Here is an 18,990-nt window from a genome sequence, read left to right on the forward strand (position 1 = left end):
CAGTATAAATGAACTTCAATAAGACTAGTAAATGACCTTGACCAGTATAAATGACCTTGAGCAGTATAAATGAACTTCAATAAGACTAGTAAATGACCTTGACCAGTATAAATGACCTTGAGCAGTATAAATTAACTTCAATAAGACTAGTAAATGACCTTGACCAGTATAAATGACCTTGAGCAGTATAAATGAACTTCAATAAGACTAGTAAATGACCTTGACCAGTATAAATGACCTTGAGCAGTATAAATTAACTTCAATAAGACTAGTAAATGACCTTGACCAGTATAAATGACCTTGACAAGTACAAAATGACCTTGACCAGTATAAATTACCTTCACCAGTATAAAAGACCGTGACCAGTATATGACTGTGACCAGTATAAATTACCTTCATGAGACTAGTAAATGACCTTGACCAGTATAAATGACCTTCATAAGACTAGTAAATGATCTTCACCAGTATAAATGAACTTGACCAGTATGCGGTCCGTGACCATGGACTATAGCCTTTCACTTTTCCTTGATTTTTACCTTTTTTTTAAATCCTCAACAATGATGAAGAATCGCGCACTATAGCGCGCCACTCAATGACCTGAGACCACAACAGGTATAAGAAAGACGTTCTGATCTTCATCAGGTCATGTGTACACAAAACATACACTTTTATACTAAGGGAGTGCCCCCATTAACCAATCAAAACACCACATTTTGGTGCCTCTCCCATCACTGCAGGTGTGACACGTCAACCCTGAGTGAGTAGGTGGGGACCCAGACATATTGATGTAAATATAGTCTGTTCAGAAATGTTAGTGCCTCTCATAGAGCTTGTAGGTGATGCAGAGGAGGGAAATGGGTCGGTAGCTCTTCAGGGATAATGGGTCTTTGCCAGGTTTAGGGATTGCAACCACTTTGGCCTTTTTACAGACAGAAGGGATGGTTTTCTGTTCTATGCATGTGTTCAGCATCCCCACAAGCCAGGTCTTTGCGTTAGGTCCCAGGTGCTGTATAATTTCTGCCAGTATGTCATCAATCCCTGCTGCTTTTCCGGGTTTCAACCTTCCCATTGCAGTTTCGAGTTCTTCTAGGTCGAAGGGTTTGGTTTGAGGGCTGGCTGATTGTGGTTGGTCTGATACCACTGTGCGATGGTATTCTATGTGGGTCGGTGGCGGTGTTGGTTACGACTGTTGGCCACCAGTTGTGACCAACACCGCCACCGACCCACAGGAGAATACCATCGCACAGTGGTATCAGACCAACCACAATCAGCCAGCCCTCAAACCAAACCCTTCGACCTAGAAGAACTTGAAACTGCAATGGGGAAGTTGAAACCCGGAAAAGCAGCAGGGATTGATGACATACTGGCAGAAAGTATACAGCACCTGGGACCTAACGGAAAGACCTGGCTTGTGGGGATGCTGAACACATGCATAGCATAGACAACCATCCCTTCTGTCTGGAAAAAGGCCAAAGTGGTTGCAATCCCTAAACCAGGCAAAGACCCATTATCCCCAAAGAGCTACCGACCCATTTCCCTCCTCTGCATCACAAGCTCTATGAGAGGCTGCTACTCCAACGCCTCGTTGCCACTCAGATGCCAAGCTGACTAAAGACCAAGCTGGTTTCCGTCCCGGCCGCTCCTGTGCTGGACAGAGCTCAACCTCACCCAACACATTGAGGATGGGTTTGAGGGAAAACAAATAACTGGAGCAGCATTCAGAGATCTCTCTGCTGCCTACGACACTGTCCAACACCGCACAATGGTCAGGAAAAGCCTCCTCAAAAACAGACGCTTCTATGTCCAGTTAAATGACCAGAGGAGTAAATGGAAAGCCCAAAAGAACGGCCTCCCATAAGGTAGCGTGCTCGCCACCCTCCTTTTCAATATCTACACAAACGACCAGCCACTACCCAATGCCTAATGCCAGCATTTCATCTACGCCGACGACCTCTGCATTACAACCCAACAAGCAGACTTCCAGAAGATTGAGTCTGTCCTTGAAAGTGCCCTCAAAGAAATGTCAAGCTACTACAATACAACCACCTGAAACCCAACCCATCAAAAACCCAACTATACATTCGACATTCGAGGGTCGCCAGTCCTCTCGAACGGAACAGTTTAACGTCATGCCCAGGACGAAAAGATATAGAGAACACCAACATGACAAATAACAGCAGGAAGGCATGGGCCACAATCCACCGTCTTGGCAAAGACCACACCACCCATAATTCACAACGGTCAAAGCAAACTCTGTTGCATCACAACTGGTGTAGGTATTGGATGGAGCCCGCACACCACAGGTATAAGAAAGACGTTCTGTATTGAAATACTGACAACGTTTCGATCTATTTGATCTTCATCAGGTCATGTGTACACAAAACATACACTTTTATACTAAGGGAGTGCCCCCATTAACCAATCAAAACACCACATTTTGGTGCCCCTCCCATCACTGCAGGTGTGACGCGTCAACCCTGAGCGAGTAGGTGGGGACCCAGACATATTGATGTAAATATAGTCTAACATAACATCAGTAGCATTACAAAGTTATTGTGACAGTAATAATTGCTATAGTGTGTGTTCAGTAAAAGTGTTAAGTGTTCAGTAACAGGAATATTCCTGTCTCTCCAGCTCTTTAATAAATAGAAAAGGGTTTAATCAGGAGTTGTAGTAGCCACAGGATAATCTAAGCGGTGGATATTGCTCTTGTCTTTATGTCTTTATGTATGTCAATTGTCTTGTTGTTTGTGTTAGGTCAAATGCGTGTATATGTGTTCTGCATACTTGGCTGCTGTGTTGCAAGATAAATTTCAGTGTGAACTGACAATAAAGTACCATATCATATATATCATATCGTCACCTTATTAAACTAATGGCCTAAGTAATGGAACAATGAACCATGTAAATACAACACATTGAGCAGGGCACTGCAGGGAGTTGAACCCCGTTCCGGTAAACCAGAAGTCCGACACCAGTGCCTTAGTTTTTGTGTTGTTGTTCATTTACAGGTCCAGGTGTGCATACGCATGTGCGCCTGTGCGTGTGTAGGTGCATGTGTGCATGTGTGTGTGCACGCTTCAATGACCACTGTTGGACCCCATGGGGATCAAGGACCTCTGGGAGCCACCCATAATTCACAACGGTCACAGCGAACTCTGTTGCATCACAACTGGTGGCCAACAGTCGTAACCAACACTGCCGCCGACCCACAGGAGAATACCATCGCACAGTGGTATCAGACCAACCACAATCAGCCAGCCCTCAAACCAGACCCTTTGACCTAGAAGAACTCGAAACTGCAATGGGAAAGTTGAAACCCGGAAAAGCAGCAGGGATTGATGACATACTGGCAGAAATTATACAGCACCTGGAACCTAACGCAAAGACCTGGCTCGTGGGGATGCTTAATACATGCATGGCACAGAAAACCATCCCTTCTGTCTGGAGAAAGGCCAAAGTGGTTGCAATCCCCAAACCTGGCAAAGACCCATTATCCCCAAAGAACTACCGACCCATGTCCCGCCTCTGCATCACCTACAAGAGAGGCTGCTACTCCAACGCCTCATGCCACTCATAGATACCAAGCTGAATAAAGACCAAGCTGGTTTCCGTCCCGGCCGCTCCTGTGCTGGACAGAGCTCAACCTCACCCAACACATTGAGGATGGGTTTGAGGGAAAACAAATAACTGGAGCAGCAACTGGAGGGCGAAGCAAGCACGCAGGCAGCTTGTGCCTGCCTGCGTGCCTGCCTGCCTTCCTCATGTGGAAGCTGCATAGTTGAGTTTGTGTGTGTGTTTCTTTTTCTGTCTTTCTTTCTTAGGACGAAGATCAAGGTAGACGCCGTTGGAAGGCTCAACACAAGCCGATGCCCCTAGAGATCCATCCCAAAGCTTCCCTCAGGGAGTCCAGCAAGCCAGCTAGCCAGCAAGCCCGCCCAGTCAGCCAACGCAGCCAGCCAGCTCCGCCAGTCAGCCAGTGTAGAAAGTCAGGCTGCCAAGCCAGCGCACATCAGCCCTTGCAGTCAACCATTGTAGCCATACCAGCCTTGCTCAGTCAGCTCAGCCAGGCCTCTCTCGAGGCCTGGCTCTCTGTCTGCCTGGCCCGGTCTGCCCCGCCCTGCCTTGCAGCAACAGAACCAGCCTTGCTGGCAAGCCAGCCAGCTCAGAATACGAGCTCAGCAAGCCAGCGCAGCTGACAAGCACGCAGTTAGTCTAAACCAGTTTCAGACTGGCAGGCCAAGGCAGACAGACAGGAAGACCGAGGCGCCTAGGCAGGCAGACAGGCCAGGAAGGCAACAAAGTGCAGGCAGGGGGACTATCCGGCCTACGGCTGCGCTGCAAGGGTTGGAGCCTGGCCAGCTCCTGCTGGTCTAGACTGAGTGGCTGTGGCTGCACAGTAAGGCTGCGGTAACCTAGTCTGGGCTTGCTGCTGCACTGGCTTGCTCAGCTCGCATTCTGAGCTGGCTGGCTTTCCAGAAAGGCTGGTTCTGTTGCTGCAAGGCAGGGCAGGGCAGACCGGGCCAGGCAGACAGAGAGCCAGGCCTCAAGAGAGGCCTGGCTGAGCTTACTGAGCAAGGCTGGTATGGCTGCAATGGCTGACTGCAAGGGCTGATATGCTCTGGCTTGGCAGCCTGACTTTCTACACTGGCTGACTGGCGGAGCTGACTGGCTGCGTTGGCTGACTGGGCAGGCTTGCTGGCTAGCTGGCTTGCTGTGCTCCCTGAGGGAAGCTTTGGGATGGATCTCTAGGGGCATCGGCTAGTGTTGAGCCTTCCTATGGCGTCTACCTTGATCTCCGTCCTAAGAAAGAAAGACAGAAAAAGAAAGACACACACAAACCCAACTATGCAGCTTCCACCTGAGGAACCGAGACGCGAGAAAAGAACTGAGCGTCACTTGGGATGGTCACAAACTCTCCAACCATACCCACCCCATGTATCTTGGAGTTACACTGGACAGGACACTCTTCTTCAAAAAAACACCTGGAGAACACAAAAGCCACGGTCAACACCCACAATAACATCCTGTGAAAACGAGTGAACTCCCAAGTGGGGCGCAGACCCACAAACAATCCGTGCAACTGCCATGGCCCTGTCTTTCTCTACAGCAGAGTATTCCTGCTCAAGCTGGAGCCGATCACGTCACACCAAATTGGTCGACACAGCCCTAAATGACACCTGTCGCATCATCACGGGATGGGTCAAGAAAACACCTGTCCCGTCCGTGCCTTTATGCGCTAGCCGGCACCTCCCCCCGCACATCAGACGACTGTGTAACGCTCAAGATGAATGGAAAACACAGGAGATAGACAGTGAAGTCTGGAATGAAATGATAGAGAACACCTCACACACACAGTTTCCTTTCGTGGCTGTTTACATTCGAGGGTCGCCGGTCCTCTCAAACGGAACAGTTTAACGTCATGCCCAGGACGAAAAGATATAGAGAACACCATAATGACAAATGACAAATAACAGCAGGAAGGCATGGGCCACAATCCACCGTCTTGGCAAAGACCACACCACCCATAATTCACAACGGTCACAGCAAATTCTGTTGCATCACAACTAGTGTAGGTATTGGATGGAGCCCGCACACCACAGGTATAAGAAAGACGTGATGCAGAGGAGGGAAATGGGTCGGTAGCTCTTCGGGGATAATGGGTCTTTGCCAGGTTTAGGGAATGCAACCACTTTGGCCTTTTTCCAGACAGAAGGGGTGGTTTTCTGTGCTGTGCATGTGTTCAGCATCCCCACAAGCCAGGGCCTTGAGTTAGGTCCCAGGTGCTGTATCATTTCTGCCAGTAGGTCATCAATCCCTGCTGCTTTTCCGGGTTTCAACTTTCCCATTGCAGTTTCAAGTTCTTCTAGGTCGAAGGGTTTGGTTTGAGTGATGGCTGATTATGGTTGGTCTGATACCACTGTGCGATGGTATTCTATGTGGGTCGGTGGCGGTGTTGGTTACAACTGTTGGCCACCAGTTGTGACCAAGACCGCCACCAACCCACAGGAGAATACCATCGCACAGTGGTATCAGACCAACCACAATCAGCCAGCCTTCAAACCAAACCCTTCGACCTAGAAGAACGTGAAACTGCAATGGGAAAGTTGAAACCCGGAAAAGCAGCAGGGATTGATGACCTACTAGCAGAAATGATACAGCACCTGGGACCTAACGGAAAGACCTGGCTTGTGGGGATGCTGAACACATGCATAGCACAGAAAACCATCCCTTCTGTCTGGAAAAAGGCCAAAGTGGTTGCAATCCCTAAACCTGGCAAAGACCCATTATCCCCAAAGAGCTACCGACCCATTTCCCTCCTCTGCATCACCTACAAGCCTATCCCGTCACACCAAATTGGTCGACACAGCCCTAAATGACACCTGTGGCATCATCATAGGATGCATCAAGACAACACCTGACCCTGTCCCAACACCTGTTTACATTCGAGGGTCGCCGGTCCTCTCGAACGGAACAGTTTAACGTCATGCCCAGGACGAAAAGATATAGAGAACACCAACATGACAAATAACAGCAGGAAGGCATGGGCCACAATCCACCGTCTTGGCAAAGACCACACCACCCATAATTCACAACGGTCACAGCAAACTCTATTGCATCACAACTGGTGTAGTTATTGGATGGAGCCTGCACACCACCAAAAAAAAGAAAAACAACATACTATAGTATGCCCTCCGTGACCATGGACTTTAGCCTTTCGCTTTTCTGCAATTTAACCTTTTTTCAAATCCTCAACAATGATGAAGAATCGCGCACTATAGCGTGCCACTTAATGACCTTGACCAATATCAATGACCTTGAGCAGTATAAATTACCTTCAATAAGACTAGTAAATGACCTTGACCAGTATAAATGACCTTGACAAGTACAAATGACCTTGACCAGTATAAATGACCTTCACCAGTAGAAATGACCGTGACCAGTATATGACTGTGACCAGTATAAATTACCTTCATGAGACTAGTAATTGACCTTGACCAGTATAAATGACCTTTAGAAGACTAGTAAATGATCTTCACCAGTATAAATGACCTTTAGAAGACTAGTAAATGATCTTCACCAGTATAAATGACCTTGACCAGTATGCGGTCCGTGACCATGGACTATAGCCTTTTGCTTTTCCTTGATTTTCACCTTTAAAAAATCCTCAACAATGATGAAGAATCGCACACTATAGCGCGCCGCTCAATGACCTGAGACCATGGACCAATGAATGAAATACAACACATTGAGCAGGGCACTGCAGGGAGTTGAACCCCGTTCCGGTAAACCAGAAGTTCGACACCAGTGCCTTAGTTTTTGTGTTGTTGTTCATTTAAAGGTCCAGGTGTGCATACGCATGTGCCCCTGTGTGTGTAGGTGCATGTGTGCATGTGTGTGCACGCTTCAATGACCACTGTTGGACCCAATGGCGATCAAGGACCTCAGGGAGCCACCCATAATTCACAACGGTCACAGCGAACTCTGTTGCATCACAACTGGTGGCCAACAGTCGTAACCAACACCGCCACGACCCACAGGAGAATACCATCGCACAGTGGTATCAGACCAACCACAATCAGCCAGCCCTCAAACCAAACCCTTCGACCTAGAAGAACTCAAAACTGCAATGGGAAAGTTGAAACCCGGAAAAGCAGCAGGGATTGATGACATACTGGCAGAAATTATACAGCACCTGGAACCTAACGCAAAGACCTGGCTCGTGGGGATGCTGAACACATGCATGGCACAGAAAACCATCCCTTCTGTCTGGAGAAAAGCCAAAGTGGTTGCAATCCCCAAACCTGGCAAAGACCCATCATCCTCAAAGAGCTACCGACCCATTTCCCTCCTCTGCATCACCTACAAGAGAGGCTGCTACTCCAACGCCTCATACCACTCATAGACACCAAGCTGACTAAAGACCAAGCTGGTTTCCGTCCCGTCCTGTGCTGGACAGAGCTCAACCTCACCCAACACATTGAGGATGGGTTTGAGGGAAAACAAATAACTGGAGCAGCAACTGGAGGGCGAAGCAAGCACGCAGGCAGCTTGTGCCTGCCTGCGTGCCTGCCTGCCTTCCTCATGTGGAAGCTCCATAGTTGAGTTTGTGTGTGTGTTTCTTTTTCTGTCTTTCTTTCTTAGGACGAAGATCAAGGTAGACGCCGTTGGAAGGCTCAACACAAGCCGATGCCCCTAGAGATCCATCCCAAAGCTTCCCTCAGGGAGTCCAGCAAGCCAGCTAGCCAGCAAGCCCGCCCAGTCAGCCAACGCAGCCAGCCAGCTCCGCCAGTCAGCCAGTGTAGAAAGTCAGGCTGCCAAGCCAGCGCACATCAGCCCTTGCAGTCAACCATTGTAGCCATACCAGCCTTGCTCAGTCAGCTCAGCCAGGCCTCTCTCGAGGCCTGGCTCTCTGTCTGCCTGGCCCGGTCTGCCCCGCCCTGCCTTGCAGCAACAGAACCAGCCTTGCTGGCAAGCCAGCCAGCTCAGAATACGAGCTCAGCAAGCCAGCGCAGCTGGCAAGCACGCAGTTAGTCTAAACCAGTTTCAGACTGGCAGGCCAAGGCAGACAGACAGGAAGACCGAGGCGCCTAGGCAGGCAGACAGGCCAGGAAGGCAACAAAGTGCAGGCAGGGGGACTGTCCGGCCTAAGGCTGCGCTGCAAGGGTTGGAGCCTGGCCAGCTCCTGCTGGTCTAGACTGAGTGGCTGTGGCTGCACAGTAAGGCTGCGGTAACCTAGTCTGGGCTTGCTGCTGCACTGGCTTGCTCAGCTCGCATTCTGAGCTGGCTGGCTTTCCAGAAAGGCTGGTTCTGTTGCTGCAAGGCAGGGCAGGGCAGACCGGGCCAGGCAGACAGAGAGCCAGGCCTCAAGAGAGGCCTGGCTGAGCTGACTGAGCAAGGCTGGTATGGCTGCAATGGCTGACTGCAAGGGCTGATATGCTCTGGCTTGGCAGCCTGACTTTCTACACTGGCTGACTGTCGGAGCTGACTGGCTGCGTTGGCTGACTGGGCAGGCTTGCTGGCTAGCTGGCTTGCTGTGCTCCCTGAGGGAAGCTTTGGGATGGATCTCTAGGGGCATCGGCTAGTGTTGAGCCTTCCTATGGCGTCTACCTTGATCTCCGTCCTAAGAAAGAAAGACAGAAAAAGAAAGACACACAAACCCAACTATGCAGCTTCCACCTGAGGAACCGAGACGCGAGAAAAGAACTGAGCGTCACTTGGGATGGTCACAAACTCTCCAACCATACCCACCCCATGTATCTTGGAGTTACACTGGACAGGACACTCTTCTTCAAAAAAACACCTGGAGAACACAAAAGCCACGGTCAACACCCACAATAACATCCTGTGAAAACTAGTGAACTCCCAAGTGGGGCGCAGACCCACAAACAATCCGTGCAACTGCCATGGCCCTGTCTTTCTCTACAGCAGAGTATGCTTGCTCAAGCTGGAGCCGATCACGTCACACCAAATTGGTCGACACAGCCCTAAATGACACCTGTCGCATCATCACGGGATGGGTCAAGACAACACCTGTCCCGTCCGTGCCTTTAGGCGCTAGCCGGCACCTCCCCCCGCACATCAGACGACTGTGTAACGCTCAAGATGAATGGAAAACACAGGAGATAGACAGTGAAGTCTGGAATGAAATGATAGAGAACACCTCACACACACAGTTTCCTTTCGTGGCCGTTTACATTCGAGGGTCGCCGGTCCTCTCGAACGGAACAGTTTAACGTCATGCCCAGGACGAAAAGATATAGAGAACACCATAATGACAAATAACAGCAGGAAGGCATGGGCCACAATCCACCGTCTTGGCAAAGACCACACCACCCATAATTCACAACGGTCACAGCAAACTCTGTTGCATCACAACTGGTGTAGGTATTGGATGGAGCCCGCACACCACAGGTATAAGAAAGACGTGATGCAGAGGAGGGAAATGGGTCGGTAGCTCTTCGGGGATAATGGGTCTTTGCCAGGTTTAGGGATTGCAACTACTCCAGCCTTTTTCCAAACAGAAGGGATGGTTTTCTGTGCTATGCATGTGTTCAGCATCCCCACAAGCCAGGTCCTTGCGATGCTGAACACATGCATAGCACAGAAAACCATCCCTTCTGTCTGGGAAAAGGCCAAAGTGGTTGCAATCCCTAAACCTGGCAAAGACCCATTATCCACAAAGAGCTACCGACCCATTTCCCTCTGCATCACCTACAAGGCTATATGAGAAGCTGCTACTCCAACGCCTTGTTGCCACTCATAGATACCAAGCTGACTAAAGACCAAGCTGGTTTCCGTCCCAGCCGCTCCTGTGCTGGACAGAGCTCAACCTCACCCAACACATTGAGGATGGGTTTGAGGGGAAACAAATAACTGGAGCAGCATTCAGAGATCTCTCTGCTGCCTACGACACTGTCCAACACCGCACAATGGTCAGGAAAAGCCTCCTCAACAACAGGCGCTTCTATGTCCAGTTAAATGACCAGAGGAGTAAATAGAAAGCCCAAAAGAACGGCCTCCAACAAGGTAGCGTGCTCGCCCCCCTCCTTTTCAATATCTACACAAACGACCAGCCACTACCCAATGCCTAATGCCAGCGTTTCATCTACGCCGACAACCTCTGCATTACGACCCAACAAGCAGACTTCCAGAAGATTGAGTCTGTCCTTGAAAGTGCCCTCCAAGAAATGTCAAGCTACTACAATACAACCACCTGAAACCCAACCTATAGAGAACACCTCACACACACATAATTTCCTTTCGTGGCCGTTTACATTCGAGGGTCGCTGGTCCTCTCGAACGGAACAGTTTAACGTCATGCCCAGGACGAAAAGATATAGAGAACACCAACATGTCAAATAACAGCAGGAAGGCATGGGCCACAATCCACCGTCTTGGCAAAAACCACACCACCCATAATTCACAACGGTCACAGCAAACTCTGTTGCATCACAACTGGTGTAGGTATTGGATGGAGCCCGCACACCACAGGTATAAGAAAGACGTTCTTTGTTGAAATACTGACAGCGTTTCGATCCATTTGATCTTCATCAGGTCATGTGTACACAAAACATACACTTTTATACTAAGGGAGTGCCCCCATTAAACAATCAAAATACCACATTTTGGTGCCCCTCCCATCACTGCAGGTGTGACACGTCAACCCTGAGTGAGTAGGTGGGGACCCAGACATATTGATGTAAATATAGTCTGTTCAGAAATTGTAGTGCCTCTCATAGAGCTTGTAGGTGATGCAGAGGAGGGAAATGGGTCGGTAGCTCTTCGGGGATAATGGGTCTTTGCCAGGTTTAGGGATTGCAACTACTCCAGCCTTTTTCCAAACAGAAGGGATGGTTTTCTGTGCTATGCATGTGTTCAGCATCCCCACAAGCCAGGTCCTTGCGATAGGTCCCAGGTGCTGTATCATTTCTGCCAGTATGCCATCAATCCCTGCTGCTTTTCCGGGTTTCAACTTTCCCATTGCAGTTTCACGTTCTTCTAAGTCGAAGGGTTTGGTTTGAGGGCTGGCTGATTGTGGTTGGTCTGATACCACTGTGCGATGGTATTCTATGTGGGTCGGTGGCGGTGTTGGTTACAACTGTTGGCCACCAGTTGTGACCAAGACCGCCACCGACCCACAGGAGAATACCATCGCACAGTGGTATCAGACCAACCACAATCAGCCAGCCCTCAAACCAAACCCTTCGACCTAGAAGAACTTGAAACTGCAATGGGAAAGTTGAAACCCGGAAAAGCAGCAGGGATTGATGACCTACTGGCAGAAATGTTACAGCACCTGGGACCCAACGCAAAGACCTGGCTTGTGGGGATGCTGAACACATGCATAGCACAGAAAACCATCCCTTCTGTCTGGGAAAAGGCCAAAGTGGTTGCAATCCCTAAACCTGGCAAAGACCCATTATCCACAAAGAGCTACCGACCCATTTCCCTCTGCATCACCTACAAGGCTATATGAGAAGCTGCTACTCCAACGCCTTGTTGCCACTCATAGATACCAAGCTGACTAAAGACCAAGCTGGTTTTTGTCCCAGCCGCTCCTGTGCTGGACAGAGCTCAACCTCACCCAACACATTGAGGATGGGTTTGAGGGGAAACAAATAACTGGAGCAGCATTCAGAGATCTCTCTGCTGCCTACGACACTGTCCAACACCGCACAATGGTCAGGAAAAGCCTCCTCAACAACAGGCGCTTCTATGTCCAGTTAAATGACCAGAGGAGTAAATGGAAAGCCCAAAAGAACGGCCTCCAACAAGGTAGCGTGCTCGCCCCCCTCCTTTTCAATATCTACACAAACGACCAGCCACTACCCAATGCCTAATGCCAGCGTTTCATCTACGCCGACAACCTCTGCATTACGACCCAACAAGCAGACTTCCAGAAGATTGAGTCTGTCCTTGAAAGTGCCCTCCAAGAAATGTCAAGCTACTACAATACAACCACCTGAAACCCAACCTATAGAGAACACCTCACACACACATAATTTCCTTTCGTGGCCGTTTACATTCGAGGGTCGCTGGTCCTCTCGAACGGAACAGTTTAACGTCATGCCCAGGACGAAAAGATATAGAGAACACCAACATGTCAAATAACAGCAGGAAGGCATGGGCCACAATCCACCGTCTTGGCAAAAACCACACCACCCATAATTCACAACGGTCACAGCAAACTCTGTTGCATCACAACTGGTGTAGGTATTGGATGGAGCCCGCACACCACAGGTATAAGAAAGACGTTCTTTGTTGAAATACTGACAGCGTTTCGATCCATTTGATCTTCATCAGGTCATGTGTACACAAAACATACACTTTTATACTAAGGGAGTGCCCCCATTAAACAATCAAAATACCACATTTTGGTGCCCCTCCCATCACTGCAGGTGTGACACGTCAACCCTGAGTGAGTAGGTGGGGACCCAGACATATTGATGTAAATATAGTCTGTTCAGAAATTGTAGTGCCTCTCATAGAGCTTGTAGGTGATGCAGAGGAGGGAAATGGGTCGGTAGCTCTTCGGGGATAATGGGTCTTTGCCAGGTTTAGGGATTGCAACTACTCCAGCCTTTTTCCAAACAGAAGGGATGGTTTTCTGTGCTATGCATGTGTTCAGCATCCCCACAAGCCAGGTCCTTGCGATAGGTCCCAGGTGCTGTATCATTTCTGCCAGTATGCCATCAATCCCTGCTGCTTTTCCGGGTTTCAACTTTCCCATTGCAGTTTCACGTTCTTCTAAGTCGAAGGGTTTGGTTTGAGGGCTGGCTGATTGTGGTTGGTCTGATACCACTGTGCGATGGTATTCTATGTGGGTCGGTGGCGGTGTTGGTTACAACTGTTGGCCACCAGTTGTGACCAAGACCGCCACCGACCCACAGGAGAATACCATCGCACAGTGGTATCAGACCAACCACAATCAGCCAGCCCTCAAACCAAACCCTTCGACCTAGAAGAACTTGAAACTGCAATGGGAAAGTTGAAACCCGGAAAAGCAGCAGGGATTGATGACCTACTGGCAGAAATGTTACAGCACCTGGGACCCAACGCAAAGACCTGGCTTGTGGGGATGCTGAACACATGCATAGCACAGAAAACCATCCCTTCTGTCTGGGAAAAGGCCAAAGTGGTTGCAATCCCTAAACCTGGCAAAGACCCATTATCCACAAAGAGCTACCGACCCATTTCCCTCTGCATCACCTACAAGGCTATATGAGAAGCTGCTACTCCAACGCCTTGTTGCCACTCATAGATACCAAGCTGACTAAAGACCAAGCTGGTTTTTGTCCCAGCCGCTCCTGTGCTGGACAGAGCTCAACCTCACCCAACACATTGAGGATGGGTTTGAGGGGAAACAAATAACTGGAGCAGCATTCAGAGATCTCTCTGCTGCCTACGACACTGTCCAACACCGCACAATGGTCAGGAAAAGCCTCCTCAACAACAGGCGCTTCTATGTCCAGTTAAATGACCAGAGGAGTAAATGGAAAGCCCAAAAGAACGGCCTCCAACAAGGTAGCGTGCTCGCCCCCCTCCTTTTCAATATCTACACAAACGACCAGCCACTACCCAATGCCTAATGCCAGCGTTTCATCTACGCCGACAACCTCTGCATTACGACCCAACAAGCAGACTTCCAGAAGATTGAGTCTGTCCTTGAAAGTGCCCTCCAAGAAATGTCAAGCTACTACAATACAACCACCTGACACCCAACCTATAGAGAACACCTCACACACACATAATTTCCTTTCGTGGCCGTTTACATTCGAGGGTCGCTGGTCCTCTCGAACGGAACAGTTTAACGTCATGCCCAGGACGAAAAGATATAGAGAACACCAACATGTCAAATAACAGCAGGAAGGCATGGGCCACAATCCACCGTCTTGGCAAAAACCACACCACCCATAATTCACAACGGTCACAGCAAACTCTGTTGCATCACAACTGGTGTAGGTATTGGATGGAGCCCGCACACCACAGGTATAAGAAAGACGTTCTTTGTTGAAATACTGACAGCGTTTCGATCCATTTGATCTTCATCAGGTCATGTGTACACAAAACATACACTTTTATACTAAGGGAGTGCCCCCATTAAACAATCAAAATACCACATTTTGGTGCCCCTCCCATCACTGCAGGTGTGACACGTCAACCCTGAGTGAGTAGGTGGGGACCCAGACATATTGATGTAAATATAGTCTGTTCAGAAATTGTAGTGCCTCTCATAGAGCTTGTAGGTGATGCAGGAGGGAAATGGGTCGGTAGCTCTTCGGGGATAATGGGTCTTTGCCAGGTTTAGGGATTGCAACCACTTCGGCCTTTTTCCAAACAGAAGGGATGGTTTTCTGTGCTATGCATGTGTTCAGCATCCCCACAAGCCAGGTCCTTGCGTTAGGTCCCAGGTGCTGTATCATTTCTGCCAGTAGGCCATCAATCCCTGCTGCTTTTCCGGGTTTCAACTTTCCCATTGCAGTTTCACGTTCTTCTAAGTCGAAGGGTTTGGTTTGAGGGCTGGCTGATTGTGGTTGGTCTGATACCACTGTGCGATGGTAATCTATGTGAGTCGGTGGCGGTGTTGGTTACAACTGTTGGCCACCAGTTGTGACCAAGACCGCCACCGACCCACAGGAGAATACCATCGCACAGTGGTATCAGACCAACCACAATCAGCCAGCGCTCAAACCAAACCCTTCGACCTAGAAGAACTTGAAACTGCAATGGGAAAGTTGAAACCCGGAAAAGCAGCAGGGATTGATGACCTACTGGCAGAAATGTTACAGAACCTGGGACCCAACGCAAAGACCTGGCTTGTGGGGATGCTGAACACATGCATAGCACAGAAAACCATCCCTTCTGTCTGGGAAAAGGCCAAAGTGGTTGCAATCCTTAAACCTGGCAAAGACCCATTATCCACAAAGAGCTACCGACCCATTTCCCTCTGCATCACCTACAAGGCTATATGAGAAGCTGCTACTCCAACGCCTCGTTGCCACTCATAGATACCAAGCTGACTAAAGACCAAGCTGGTTTCCGTCCCAGCCGCTCCTGTGCTGGACAGAGCTCAACCTCACCCAACACATTGAGGATGGGTTTGAGGGGAAACAAATAACTGGAGCAGCATTCAGAGATCTCTCTGCTGCCTACGACACTGTCCAACACCGCACAATGGTCAGGAAAAGCCTCCTCAACAACAGGCGCTTCTATGTCCAGTTAAATGACCAGAGGAGTAAATGGAAAGCCCAAAAGAACGGCCTCCCACAAGGTAGCGTGCTCGCCCCCCTCCTTTTCAATATCTACACAAACGACCAGCCACTACCCAATGCCTAATGCCAGCGTTTCATCTACGCCGACAACCTCTGCATTACGACCCAACAAGCAGACTTCCAGAAGATTGAGTCTGTCCTTGAAAGTGCCCTCCAAGAAATGTCAAGCTACTACAATACAACCACCTGAAACCCAACCCATCAAAAACCCAACTATGCAGCTTCCACCTGAGGAACCGAGACGCAAAAAAAGAACTGAGCATCACAAACTCTCAAACCATACCCACCCCATGTAACTTGGAGTTACACTGGACAGTTTAACGTCATGCCCAGGACGAAAAGTAATAGAGAACACCAACATGACAAACCCTACACTTAAACCCTCTATATTTAATAAAAAACAATTCTGGACAGGAATCCTGTATTGCAGGGGTGCCCAAAAGGTACATTGTGATCTACCAGTAGATCACAAAGGCTGTGCAGGTAGACCATATGGCATGCCCCTGTATATAATCTATCACTTGAATTAAGGTGACTTGACACCAGCTCAAATGTTGCACACAAACATCAGTAGCAAGTACAAAGTTATTGTGACAGTAATAATTGCTATAGTGTGTGTTCAGTAACAGGAATATTCCTGTCTCTCCAGCTCTTTAATAAATATAAAAGGGTTTAATCAGGAGTTGTAGTAGCCACAGGATAATCTAAGCGGTGGATATTGCTCTTGTCTTCATGTCTTTATGTATGTCAATTGTGTTGTTTGTGTTATGTCAAATGCGTGTATATGTGTTCTGCATACTTGGCTGCTGTGTTGCAAGATAAATTTCTGAACTGACAATAAAGTACCATATCATATATATCATATCGTCACCTTATTAAACGAATGGCCTAAGTAATCTTTTGGCCTAAATCACCACCTGGTGATGCTGGCCACCTCTGGTAAAATCGCCCAAGCCCTAATGTAAAAGGCCTTCCGTTACACCCTATTCAAACAATGGCCTATGTCAAGAGGGAGACTTAGGCCATATTATTTTGCCTAAGTCATAATAAAATGTGACTTAGGCCATTTTAACACACCTTTCAAAATGGGAGTGAATGGGACTGAATGGGAGGTACTGTTACCATGGGACTGATAGAATGGGACTGAATGGGACTGAATGGGAGTGAAAGGTAGGTACTGTTACTATGGGACTGATACTATGGGAGTGCATGGGACTGAATGGGAGTGAATGGGTGGTACTGTTACTATGGGACTGATACTATGGGAGTACATGGGACTGAATGGGAGTGAATGGGAGGTACTGTTACTATGGGACTGATACTATGGGAGTGAATGGGACTGAATGGGAGTGCATGGGAGTGAATGGGAGGTATTGTTACTATGGGACTGATACTATGGGAGTGAATGGGACTGAATGGGACTGAATGGGAGGTACTGTTAATATGGGACGATACGATGGGAGTGAATGAGACTGAATTGGGAGTGAATGGGGTGTACTGTTACTATGTGACTGAATGGGAGTGAATAAAAGTGAATGGGGAGTGAATGGGACTGAATCGGAGTGAATGGGAGTGAATGAGAGGTACTGTTACGATGGGACTGTCACTCCCATTCAGAGTGAAAGGGAGTGAATGGGAGGTACTGTTACTATATGGGACTGTCACTCCCACTCACTCCCATTCAGAGTGAATGGGACTGAATGGGAGTGAATGGGAGGTACTGTTACTATGGGACTGTCACTCCCATAGTATCAGTCCCATAGTAACAGTACCTCCCATTCAGTCCCATTAACTCCCAATCACTCCCATAGTAACAGTACCTCCCTTTCAGTCCCATTCACTCGAAATTCACTCCCATTAACTCCCCTTCAGTGTCAAATGTCTTTGTGCTCTGATATTATTTTAAACACTCTGAGGCTGACCCTAAACCATGGTCTATTAAAAATAATTGGAATTTTTTTTTTTGCCTAAGTCACTTACTGCAGAAGTAATTTGGCCTAAATAACGTTTATAATTGCCTAAGTTAAAATGGCATGTTCAGATATTGGCCTAAGTCATTTTATCCTTACATGTTACATGATTGACATACACCTTTATTTGTATGTCAAGTCATATTTTTTGGAATTGAAATAATTTTAGAAATATAATATAGGCCTATTCTACATTTGGCACAGTTTTTTGTGTTTCCTGAAAACCTTGAAGGCAATTAGTTTAATAAGGTGACGATATTTAAAAAAATCAGGTAGGTGACACATTTTCAGCCAATCAGGAGAAAGTAGCTATTTATGAGCTTATAATGTTCCAGTTCTAATTTTGTCTGTTACAGTCATTACAATTCCACTTGTTTAATCTGTATCCTGACTGCGTTCCTGATTGGATAAAATTGCAGTTTCAGACAATGCTTTTTCTGTTTAACAAAAAGCTGGAGAGACCGGGAGACCTCTGTTACTGAACAAACACTATAGCAATGATTACTGTCACAATATAGAGCTATTTAACACAATATAGCAATGATTACTGTCACAATATCTATTTAACACTGTTACTGAACACACTATAGCAATGATTACTGTCACACTATAGAGCTATTTAACACTGTTACTGAACACACTCTATAGCAATGATTACTGTCACAATACAGAGCAATTTAATTTAGGTAACCAAATGGACCCCAATAGTAGATCTTTACACTCTCAATAGTTCAAATGTTGTTAAGCATCTGCTTAATTTCCAAAAAACTACACAATTAGAGAATGTAGAAGATTGCTACTTTTGATCCTTTGATTATGTAGGCTCGAGGATCGTTTGCTTTTGCCTGAAGGCTGGCGTGCTTTGATGACGCAGTGTTGTGATGCGCCAGTGTTGGCTGTGATCATCAGTTGTTGTGGGGATTTATAATAAACGGAGCGACCGGTGGCGTTCCAATGATAAACTCCTTGTCATCTATCCTTATAAAGAGAGTCTAAAGCCTGCATATTCTAGCTGCGGCCGGCGCTACAATTATATAATGCTGATTGTAGCATAGCCATAGTGGTTAGTGACTGAGCTTTGTTAACATGAGTGCCCGAAATCGTTTCCCTCCAATTTCAAAGAATGTTTGTTGCTTCCCGACAATTTTCACAATGTTTGTCCTTTTACATACCAAACAATACTCTATTCACCTCTAGTCGATTATTTATTCAGCATTTGAGCCACTGACCACCATTGTGAGAGT

Source organism: Protomyctophum parallelum (genome assembly GCF_964188405.1).
Source record: "Protomyctophum parallelum genome assembly, chromosome: 1".
Classification (NCBI taxonomy): domain Eukaryota; kingdom Metazoa; phylum Chordata; class Actinopteri; order Myctophiformes; family Myctophidae; genus Protomyctophum; species Protomyctophum parallelum.